We start from the raw sequence: 12,400 nt of genomic DNA, 5'->3' as shown, positions 1-12,400 counted from the left end.
TGAATATTGATATTGAGAAGACCCGTGGCCCGACCCGCAACCCGCAAACCCGCAGAACCGCCGACCAGCGGGTATATCCGCACCTGGAACTTCTAAACGCAACCCGCAGGGTACTGCAGGTTTTTGCGGGTAACCCGCGGGTACCCGACCCGCTGCAGGACTACACTGAGGCACTGTCCCTGGATATCATTCCCTGCTCTGGCCTCTGTCTGTGCTTTGCCTTGCTTCGTTCCTATCATGTTCCCCGCTCTTCTGGTTCCTGCGCCTAGTCCTGTCCTTGTCCTACTCCTGGTGCAAGCCCTGTCTGTCCTGTTCCTGGCTCCATGTCTCCTGCTCACACCCCATCCAGACATGTTCTACACTTGCTCCATTCTGTCTTATCCCAGAATTATTGTCCGCTCTGTCCCTTGCTGTTCTGTCACAGTTCTTCAGCCTCTTCGTCCCATCCAAGTCCTGATTTTGCCAATTCACCCTGACCGTCCCACTCCAGTCCTTTTCCTGATTCTGTCACTTAGCCCCTCACCGTCCCACTCCTGTCCTCCACCTGATCCATTCCAATCTAGTTCTCTTCACCCACTCCATCCTTACTCAGCCTGACTCTAACTCTACACCCTCATCACCATGACCCTGTCCTTCTATCTCCTTAATGTGTCCTGTGTGCACAAACAGCTCCTGCCTGAAGGACTTGCCTTCCCTACCTCCTCCTCCTCCTTCACACTTAACGTAAATAGAAATTTCAAAGTAAATGGGTTTCCATTTCTGTGTCTGAATTTCCTAAACATAAAAAATTAAAAATTAAAAATGAAAAAATAAATATATCCCCAAGTTGTTAAGTTTAAGGGGTGTCCTCGCATAAACCTACTGAACAAACATGATTGTAATTTTCAGTCCAAATAGCCTTTTGCTGGGAGACATAAACCAGATATAAACCTTGTTAAATGATACATCCAATATTAATAGATAAAATTCCTTGTCATGCTTTCTAACCAAAAGTTATATTCAATGTACATGTTAATATGAATTTCAGTTTGGTCAGCCATACTGTATATTTATGGCAAGCTAAAATCTACTGGTTTATATACAGCTACATAACTTATCTACATACTGTTCTGTATGTCACATACATTTTGGACCTCATCTTCATCATTAAGGTGAATACAAATCAATTCTTATACAGAAAAGGAGACAAGTGCTCTAAGAGGAGAATAAAAGAAGAACTGAGGGATTGGAGGGACAGGAGACTAATTTTAATTGAAACGCTATTAATGGTGGAAAAATAGAGTGAACATGCATGCCTTCAGCATGCTGAACCTTTGTTTGTTCCAATATTACATTTTCACGTGAACAGATTTTTAGTGCATTTCATAAAAGCACTGGGTTATACTTTTTGAAATGTGCCATCCCATCCCTATCACTGAAAACCACCTAAAAGTTTCAAAACAGAAAACTGAAGAAGATCCCAACTTAAAAGTTATAAGCTAGTAAGCCTAACATCACGGGGCACATTTACTAAGCTCGAGTGAAGGATTCAAATGAAAAAAAATGTGAAGTTCGAGGTATTTTTTTGGGTACTTCAACCATCGAATAGGCTACTATGACCTTCGACTTTGATTCGAACGATTCAAACTAAAAATCATTCGACCATTCGATATTCGAAGTACTGTCTCTTTAAAAAAAACTTCAACTACATACTTCAGCAGTTTAAACCTACCGAGGTTCAATGTTAACCTATGGGGACCTTCCCCAGCACTTTTCTAAGGTTTTTATGATCGGATAAAAATCCTTCGATCGATTAAAATCCTTTGAATCGTTCAATTCTAAGAATTTTATCGTTCGATCAAACTATTTTTATTCGATTGTTAGATCGAAGTATTTGCGTTAAAATCCTTCAAATTCGATATTAAAATTCGAAGGATTTTACTTCGAGGGTCGAACTCGAGGGTTTATTAACCCTCGAAATTCGACCCTTGATAAATCTGCCCCCAGAAGTGGTGAAGAGGATGTTCCTTTGTTTCTTGTTTATAATTTAGTGTGCATATTGTGCCATGCCTAAGCATTTCTTTATCCTGTTAATGTGCATACTAATCCTCCACAAAAGAATGACTTGGCTATGGCGATAACTAAAGAAATTCATACCAACAGCGGTTCGCTCATATCTGTGTTTGCTTATAACTGAGTGACAACATATGCAATCCCTTTCACTAGGCACAATTTTTGAGGTTAAGGTCCCTCTAAAAAGATGGATTTAGTATACTGTAATTCCATGGAGTTCATTCCTAAATTCCCAAAAAGATGTTCTCTACTTCACTAAGAAGAATATTCACTTATGAGATTAAAACAAAATATTTCACCTTATAGAAGTAGCAAATAAACTCCAGTTGCAGGGGTTTTTCAGGCTAAATGCCCTTCTTAAGCACAACAAAGATGTTTGTCTGAATAGACAGACTTGTGGTCTGGAAATGAGCCACATCCTGATCCTATATTACACAAAATGTCTTTCTTGTCATCAGTCTTCTAAAACTAACTCTCTGTTAGAACAGCCACAAAGGCTATCAGTATCTGTGCATGTACCAGTCTCTGGATTGTAGTCAAGAAAAATGTAAAATTAGGACAAAGTTAAAATTGGGACAAAGTTTATTTCAATAGAAACAATGGTAAGCAAGGGGATGAGTCCCCATATTTTGCTACCTTTTTATGCATGATTATTGAAAGCTATTTTTTTTGTATTAACTTAAATAATTCCCCTCTTGTTGTGAACATCACCTAACAAACATTTTTTAGCTCCTTTCTCTTTTATTGCAAAGGTGAGTAAAATTATAGGTTATGAGGTTGCTCAGATGACGTGGGTTGAAGTGTGAATTATTCCATGGCATCCAACTTTCATCTATCTTGTTTAGGTTACCTTCCAAAAAGGCACAAAGTTGATGCCAAATTTATAGTACATTTGTTTTTTAATTTTTTATTCATTGTACAATCTGAAGCAGAAAGCAATGTGAACTGATGATAGTCTCAAACATTTTTTAATTGTTACACGCGTAATTAAATTGTTTTAAAGCATATCATGATATACAGTTGTGTTTAGAATAACAGCAGTGTGTTTAAAAAAAAAGTGAATAAAACTCAAAATCATCATAATAGCTTTTATTTCCATACACGTAAATGCATTGAAAACACTGCACATTCTATTCCAAATCAAATCATAAAGAAAAATGTGTCAGATTTGTGTTATTCCTTTACAGAAAGCGAAGAAAAGGGAATAGTAGGTTGTACAAAAATTAGCACTGTTTGCATTCCTCATTACAAACTCAAACATTCACTGTATAAACTATATAACCACTGTTTCTGCTGCACATCTGTGTTTCATGGAGTCATCCAACTTCTGGCACCTGTTACATTCCACAATTCTTCTGCATTTCTTGGTTTTGCCTCAGAAACAACATTTTTTATGTCACCCCACAAGTTTCTGTTGGATTAGTCTGGGGATTGGACTGGGCACATAACATCAATTGCTCTGGAAGATGTTGCTTATTTACTGGTGAGTTTGGGGTTGTTGTCTTGTTAAAACTCCCATTTCAGAGGCATTTTTTTCTTGGCATAAGGCAACATGATCTCTTCAAGTATTTTGATGTATTGAAACTGATCCATGGTCCCTGGTATGCGATAAATAGGCCCAACCAGGGCCACACATCAGCGCTAAAAACTGTAAAACCCCACACACACAAGTTATTAAAAGCCATTGATGGTCAAGTAAAAAAAAAACTGTGGTATAAGGACCCCCCCTAAAAAGTTTTTTAAAAAATTGGTGGTCCGGGCCCCCCTACAAGCTAAAAAAAATATTTAGGGACCAAGTTAAAAAGAAACGTTTCTAAACATTTTTAAAAAAATATTTGTGGCAGGGGTCTATATTAAAATAATACATTGGTGGCCAGGGGTTTAAGATAAAAAAAAAACCACACATTTGTATTCAGTAGAACTGAACTCGTGGCTTCAGGACTTCAAGTTCGGCTCCTTTTATGAGTTCAGGTCTTTTCATGGCTTCAGGACTTTAACTTCGGCTCCTTTTGTAGCTTCGGGTCTTTTCGGGACTTCAACTTCTGCTCTTCGCGACTTCCGCTCCTCGGCTCTTCAGGACTTTGGCTCTTCGGGACTACGGCAGATGCGGCATGGCTTTGGCTCTGTCAAGGGGGGCCCGACTATTTCAAAAAGTGCAGCACAGCCGGGCCCCATTTAGGCCGGTACAGCAATACCCCCTGTGCCCCCACCCTGATGGCGGCCCTGGGCCCAACACCAAAGTATGAGAAACATCTCAATATCATGATGCTTGTGTCACCATGCTTAACTGTCTTGAATTCAGTGTTTGGGAGTCGTCTGACTGACAAAAAGAACAATCTTGCTTTCATCAGTCCACAAAATGTTGTGCCATTTCTCTTTAGGGTAGGGACACACTGGGCGATTTGGGGAGATTTAGTCGCCTGGCGACTAATCGCAGCGACTTTTCTCCCCGAATGCCTCCCCTCACTCTGCGCCTGGATAAAATGAAAAGTCGCCGGCGCTAATCACACACGGCGATTCGTTTTCCGAAATCGCCCGAAGTTGCCTCACGAGGAAACTTCGGGCGACTTCGGAAAACAAATCGCCGCGTGTGATTAGCGCAGGCGATTTTTCATTTTATCCAGGCGCAGAGTGAGGGGAGGCATTCGGGGAAGATTGATCGTGGAAAGTCGCGGCGATTAGTCGCCAGGCGACTAAATCTCCCCAAATCGCCCAGTGTGTCCCTACCCTTAGGCCAGTCAATGTGTTCTTTGGCAAATTTTAAGCTCTTCAACACTTTTTTTGGGACTTTGCGGGGGCTTCTTGCTGATAGCTTGGCTTCACATAGGTGTCTTCTAAGGGCTCTTACACACGGCCGTTCCGACCTGCGCTCCCCTGCGTTCCGTTTTTTGGCGTTCAGCCGCAGGGGAGCGCAGGAATAGACGCAAGTAATGATTTGAAATGGGGCTGTACTCACTCAGGCGCGTGTAGGCGCCGAACGCAGGAAAAATGCAGCATGTTGCGTCTGAACCTGCGTTCGGCACCTACACGCGCCTGAGTGAGTACAGCCCCATTTCAAATCATTACTTGCGTCTAGAGATGTCGCGAACTGTTCGCCGGCGAACTTGTTCGCGCGAACATCGGGTGTTCGCGCTCGCCGGAAGTTCGCGAACGTCGCGCGACGTTCGCCATTTTGGGTTCGCCATTGTTGGCGCTTTTTTTTGCCCTCTCACCCCAGACCAGCAGGTACATGGCAGCCAATCAGGAAGCTCTCCCCTGGACCACTCCCCTTCCCTATAAAAACCGAAGCCCTGCAGCGTTTTTTCACTCTGCCTGTGTGTGCTGAAGAGATAGTGTAGGGAGAGAGCTGCTGCCTGTTAGTGATTTCAGGGACAGTTGAAAGTTTGCTGGCTAGTAATCGTTTTGATACTGCTCTGTTATTGGAGGGACAGAAGTCTGCAGGGGTTTGAGGGACATTTAAGCTTAGGTAGCTTTGCTGGCTAGTAATCTACCTTCTACTGCAGTGCTCTGTATGTAGCTGCAGTGGGCAGCTGTCCTGCTTCTGATCTCATCTGCTGACTGCTGCAATAACAGTAGTCCTTGTAAGGACTGCTTTTATTTATTTTTTTGTTGTTTTACTACTACTACTACTACTACTACTATAAGAGCCCAGTGCTATTAGTCTAGCAGTGTTGGGGAGTGGGACTGGTGTGCTAATCTGCTGCTCCTAGTAGTTCAGCAGCACCAACTTTAATTTTTTTTTTTTAATATTCATTTTTTTTTTATTTTACTTTTTTTTATTTTACTACCGCTGTAGTAGTGTATAAGTTGACCTTTTAGGCATTATTTGCCCTGTAGGCATTATTTGCACACTGTTTTCTTCAACCCGCCATCGAGCTGTGTGACCTTGTTCCCATTCTGTCTAAATATCCATAATATTACCGTCTCCAGAAAAAACACCGGAGTCACTTTTTTCAAGCAGCCATAATATATTTTACGTAATCCGTATCCACCGCTGTAGTAGTGTATACGTTGGCCTTGTAGGCATTATTTGCACACTGTTTTCTTCAACCCGCCATCGAGCTGTGTGACCTTGTTCCCATTCTGTCTAAATATCCATAATATTACCGTCTCCAGAAAAAACACCGGAGTCACTTTTTTCAAGCAGCATTCATATATTTTACGTAATCCGTATCCACCGCTGTAGTAGTGTATACGTTGGCCTTGTAGGCATTATTTGCACACTGTTTTCTTCAACCCGCCATCGAGCTGTGTGACCTTGTTCCCATTCTGTCTAAATATCCATAATATTACCGTCTCCAGAAAAAACACCGGAGTCACTTTTTTCAAGCAGCATTCATATATTTTACGTAATCCGTATCCACCGCTGTAGTAGTGTATACGTTGGCCTTGTAGGCATTATTTGCACACTGTTTTCTTCAAACCCGCCATCGAGCTGTGTGAGCTTGTTCACATTTTGTCTAAATATTGATAATATTATCGTCTCTAGAAAAACCACTTGAGTTACTTTTTTTCAAGCAGCATTCATATATTTTACGTAATCCGTATCCACCGCTGTAGTAGTGTATACGTTGACCTTGTAGGCATTATTTGCACACTGTTTTCTTCAACCCGCCATCGAGCTGTGTGACCTTGTTCCCATTCTGTCTAAATATCCATAATATTACCGTCTCCAGAAAAAACACCGGAGTCACTTTTTTCAAGCAGCATTCATATATTTTACGTAATCCGTATCCACCGCTGTAGTAGTGTATACGTTGGCCTTGTAGGCATTATTTGCACACTGTTTTCTTCAACCCGCCATCGAGCTGTGTGAGCTTGTTCACATTTTGTCTAAATATTGATAATATTATCGTCTCTAGAAAAACCACTTGAGTTACTTTTTTTCAAGCAGCATTCATATATTTTACGTAATCCGTATCCACCGCTGTAGTAGTGTATACGTTGACCTTGTAGGCATTATTTGCACACTGTTTTCTTCAACCCGCCATCGAGCTGTGTGACCTTGTTCCCATTCTGTCTAAATATCCATAATATTACCGTCTCCAGAAAAAACACCGGAGTCACTTTTTTCAAGCAGCCATAATATATTTTACGTAATCCGTATCCACCGCTGTAGTAGTGTATACGTTGGCCTTGTAGGCATTATTTGCACACTGTTTTCTTCAACCCGCCATCGAGCTGTGTGACCTTGTTCCCATTCTGTCTAAATATCCATAATATTACCGTCTCCAGAAAAAACACCGGAGTCACTTTTTTCAAGCAGCATTCATATATTTTACGTAATCCGTATCCACCGCTGTAGTAGTGTATACGTTGGCCTTGTAGGCATTATTTGCACACTGTTTTCTTCAACCCGCCATCGAGCTGTGTGACCTTGTTCCCATTCTGTCTAAATATCCATAATATTACCGTCTCCAGAAAAAACACCGGAGTCACTTTTTTCAAGCAGCATTCATATATTTTACGTAATCCGTATCCACCGCTGTAGTAGTGTATACGTTGACCTTGTAGGCATTATTTGCACACTGTTTTCTTCAACCCGCCATCGAGCTGTGTGAGCTTGTTCACATTTTGTCTAAATATTGATAATATTATCGTCTCTAGAAAAACCACTTGAGTTACTTTTTTTCAAGCAGCATTCAGATATTTTACGTAATCCGTATCCACCGCTGTAGTAGTGTATACGTTGACCTTGTAGGCATTATTTGCACACTGTTTTCTTCAACCCGCCATCGAGCTGTGTGACCTTGTTCACATTTTGTCTAAATATTGATAATATTATCGTCTCTAGAAAAACCACTTGAGTTACTTTTTTTCAAGCAGCATTCATATATTTTACGTAATCCGTATCCACCGCTGTAGTAGTGTATACGTTGACTTTGTAGGCATTATTTGCACAGTGTTTTCTTCAACCCGCCATCTAGCTGTGTGTATTATCGTTTCCAGAAAAACCAACTGAGTTTTTGTTGTTGTTGTTGTTTTTTTAAAAATAATGCCAGGCAAAGGCAGGCCGCCACGCAGAGGCCGTGCTAGGGGCCGTGCTGCTATGCAATCCTGTGGCCCTAGCAAATTGCCCAGTTTTAAAAAGCCAATGACCCTGAACTCCCAAAATGCTGAAGAGGTAGTTGACTGGCTTACACAGCACACCCCATCCTCTACCGTTTCTAACTTTACCACAACATCCTCCTCATCCTCCACTGCTATGGCCACCCCACTTAACACTTCCTCCACCACCGGTGCCCCTTCTTCACTGGGGTCAGAGGAGTTATTTTCCAATGAGTTTCTTGAACTGAGTAATGCGCAACCATTATTGCCAGAAGAAGATGAAGGAGATGAGGACCTTACACCAGATTTAATTCTGGCAGAGAACACGATAGAGATGGACATAATGAGTGATGAGGAGGAGGTCCCCGCTGCTGCTTCCTTCTGTGATGTGTCAGAAGAAATTGATGCATCTGAGGAGAATGATGATGAGGAGATTGATGTTTTGTGGGTGCCTAGTAGAAGAGAGCAAGAGGAGGGTAGTTCAGATGGAGAGACGGAGAGTCAGAGAGGCAGTAGGAGAATAAGACTTAGAAGAAGCAGGGAGGACAGCCCGCAGGGATCAGCAGGGCAACAACATGTATCGGCACCTGTGTTCAGCCGGCCAACGCACCCGCCATTGCCGCCAATACCGCCAACCTCCGCCCACTTCTACTGTTACCGCCAGATCGCACACTTCCAAAAAGTCAGCAGTGTGGGATTTTTTAATGTGTGTGCCTCTGACAAAAGCATTGTAATTTGCAATGAGTGCAGTCAGAAACTGAGCCTTGGTAAGCCCAACAGCCACATAGGTACAACTTCTATGCGAAGGCACATGAGCGGCAAGCACAAAGCACTTTGGGAGCAACACCTCAAAGGCAACAGGCAAACTAAAAGCCACACTCCTTCTGGTCCAGCATCTTACTGCTCTACCTCTGCTCTCCTTGACCCGTCTGAACCACCCTCCACTCCGCCTTCCACCTTGACCACCTGTTCCCATTCCCAGTCATCTGCCACCAGCCAAGTTTCTGTGAAGGCCAATGTTTGAGCGTAAGAAGCCAATGTCTGACTGTCACCCCCTTGCCCGGCGTCTGACAGCTGGCTTGTCTGCACTCTTAGCCCGCCAGCTTTTACCATACCAGCTGGTGGACTCTGAGGCCTTCCGCAAATTTGTAGCAATTGGGACACCGCAGTGGAAGGTACCCAGCCGCAATTTTTTTTCTAAAAAGGGAATACCACACCTGTACCAACATGTGCAGAGCCAAGTTACCGCATCTCTGTCACTTAGTGTTGGGCCAAAGGTCCATATGACTACTGACGCATGGTCCTCCAAGCATGGTCAGGGCAGGTATGTCACCTACACTGCCCACTGGGTGAACTTGGTAATGGCTGGGAAGCAGGGAATGGGTAGCTCAACAACAACAGTGGAGTTGGTGTCACCGCCACGGATTGCACGCGGTTCTGCCACCACCTCTACTCCTCCATCGCTCTCTACCTCGTCTTCTTCTTCTTCTTACTCTGCTGCTGGGTCCTCCTTCTCCTCCTCCACACCTGTGCACCCCCAGCTCCCCTAGGCTATTCGACGTGCCAGGTACGCCGTTGTCACGCTGTCTTGGGGATGACGTGCCTGGAAAGCAAAAACCATACCGGATCTGTACTCCTGTCATCTCTGCAGTCACAGGCCGATCGGTGGCTGACCCCACACCAACTGCAGATCGGAAAAGTGGTGTGTGACAATGGAAGCAATCTGTTGGCAGCGTTGAGACTAGGCAATTTAACACATGTGCCCTGCATGGCACATGTGTTAAATTTAATAGTCCAACGTTTTGTCTCCAAGTACCCAGGATTCCAGGACGTTCTCACCCAGTCCAGAAAGGTGTCGGCCCATTTCAGACGTTCCTACACAGCCATGGCACGCCTTGCTGACATTCAGCAGCGCTACAAACATGCCAGTCAGGCGTTTGATTTCTGACAGCCAGACTCGCTGGAATTCAACGCTCCTTATGTTGGAACGTCTGCTGCAACAACAAAGGGCCGTCAACGAGTACCTTTTTGAACTGGGTGGTAGGACTGGATCTGCACAGCTGGGGATTTTTTTCCCCCGTTACTGGGTGCTTATGCGCGATGCCTGCAGGCTCATGCGACCTTTTGAAGAGGTGACAAATATGGTCAGTCGCACCGAAGGCACCATCAGCGACCTAATACCCTTCGCTTTCTTCCTGGAGCGTGCCGTGCGACGAGTGACAGATGAGGCTGTAGACCAGCGTGACGAGGAGCTGGAAGCGCACGATTTCTGGTCGGAATCACCAGAACGAACCCAGGCACCTGCTGCAACGCAGGGAGAGGTGCCAGAAGTGGAGTCAGAGGAGGAAGGTGGCTTTGTGGAGGAGGAGGAGGAGGACCAACAGGAGCAGGCTTCCCAGGGGGCTAGTGGTGACCTTTTGGGGACCCCTGGTCTTGTACGTGGCTGGGGGGAGGAGACCGTGGATGATGCAGTCCTTGATAATGAGGAAGCGGAGATGGATAGCTCTGCATCCAACCTTGTGAGAATGGGGTCTTTCATGCTGTCATGCCTGTTGAAGGACCCCCGTATCAAGAGGCTTAAGGAGAAGGACCTGTACTGGGTCGCAACGCTACTAGACCCTCGGTACAAGCATAAAGTGTCAGAAATGTTACCAACATACCACAAGTCCGAAAAGATGCGGCATTTACAAACCAGCCTGCAAAACATGTTGTACAATGCTTTTAAGGGTGATGTCACTTCAGGAAATCATCAACATTCCAGGGGCAGAGGTGCCAGTAATCCTGCCACGAGCACACCTGCAAGGACAAAGCCCTTTGGCCAGTCTGTAACGTCAGACATGCAAATGTTTTTCTGTCCAAGGCAGCGCCACAACCCTTCTGGATCCACCCTCAAAGAACGCCTCGACCGGCAGGTAGCGGACTACCTGGCATTAACTGCAGATATCGACACTCTGAGGAGCGATGAACCCCTGGACTACTGGGTGCGCAGGCTTGATCTGTGGCCAGAGCTGTCACAATTTGCCATGAACCTCTTGTCTTGCCCAGCCTCAAGTGTGCTCTCAGAAAGGACCTTCAGTGCAGCAGGAGGGATTGTAACTGAGAAGAGAACTCGCCTAGGTCACAAAAGTGTCGATTACCTGACCTTTATTAAAATGAATGAGGGGTGGATCTCGGAGGGTTACTGCACGCCGGAAGACTTGTTCTGACTTCTATGCAGCTGTCCTTCTCTTCAAGCCTCATGACTCCACACACAGCTGTCCTTTAGCGTCCTCCTCCTCCCTCCGCCACCGTTACAAACTAGGGTGCAAACCCTACTGGTTTGATTTTTTCTGGCCTCTGTGCTTCAGTGGCTGCAACCAAAAAAACTGGGCAAACAATGTCTACAAGGTCAACGTATGGCAAAAAATGACTATTTTCAGCATTTATATGGCATATTTTTTCTGGCAACTGTGCTTCAGTGGCTGCATCCAAAAAAATGCATATTTTCTGCATTTATATGGCATAATTTTTCTGGCCTCTGTGCTTCAGTGGCTGCAACCAAAAAAAATGCATATTTTCTGCATTTATATGGCATAATTTTTCTGGCCTCTGTGCTTCAGTGGCTGCAAACCAAAAAAACGACGTTGACCTTGTAGGCATTGTTTGCCCAGTTTTTTTGGCCGCAGCCACTGAAGCACAGAGGCCAGAAAAAATATGCCATATAAATGCTGAAAATAGTCATTTTTTGCCATACGTTGACTCAACGTATATGGCAAAAATGACTATTTTCAGCATTTATATGGCATATTTTTCTGGCAACTGTGCTTCAGTGGCTGCGACCAAAAAATGCATATTTTCTGCATTTATATGGCATAATTTTTCTGGCCTCTGTGCTTCAGTGGCTGCAACCAAAAAAATTTATATTTTCAGCATTTATATGGCATAATTTTTCTGGCAACTGTGCTTCAGTGGCTGCGACCAAAAAAATGCATGTTTTCTGCATTTATATGGCATAATTTTTCTGGCCTCTGTGCTTCAGTGGCTGCAACCAAAAAAGTTTATATTTTCAGCATTTATATGGCATAATTTTTCTGTCAACTGTGCTTCAGTGGCTGCGACCAAAAAAATGCATATTTTCTGCATTTATATGGCATAATTTTTCTGGCCTCTGTGCTTCAGTGGCTGCAACCAAAAAAATTTATATTTTCAGCATTTATATGGCATAATTTTTCTGGCAACTGTGCTTCAGTGGCTGCGTCCAAAAAAACTGGGCAAACAATGTCTACAAGGTCAACGTATGGCGAAAAATGACTATTTTCAG

This window comes from Xenopus laevis, chromosome 5S, assembly GCF_017654675.1.
Source record: "Xenopus laevis strain J_2021 chromosome 5S, Xenopus_laevis_v10.1, whole genome shotgun sequence".
Classification (NCBI taxonomy): domain Eukaryota; kingdom Metazoa; phylum Chordata; class Amphibia; order Anura; family Pipidae; genus Xenopus; species Xenopus laevis.
The sequence above is the reverse complement of the archived record's forward strand: the minus strand, read 5'-3'. Positions refer to the sequence as shown.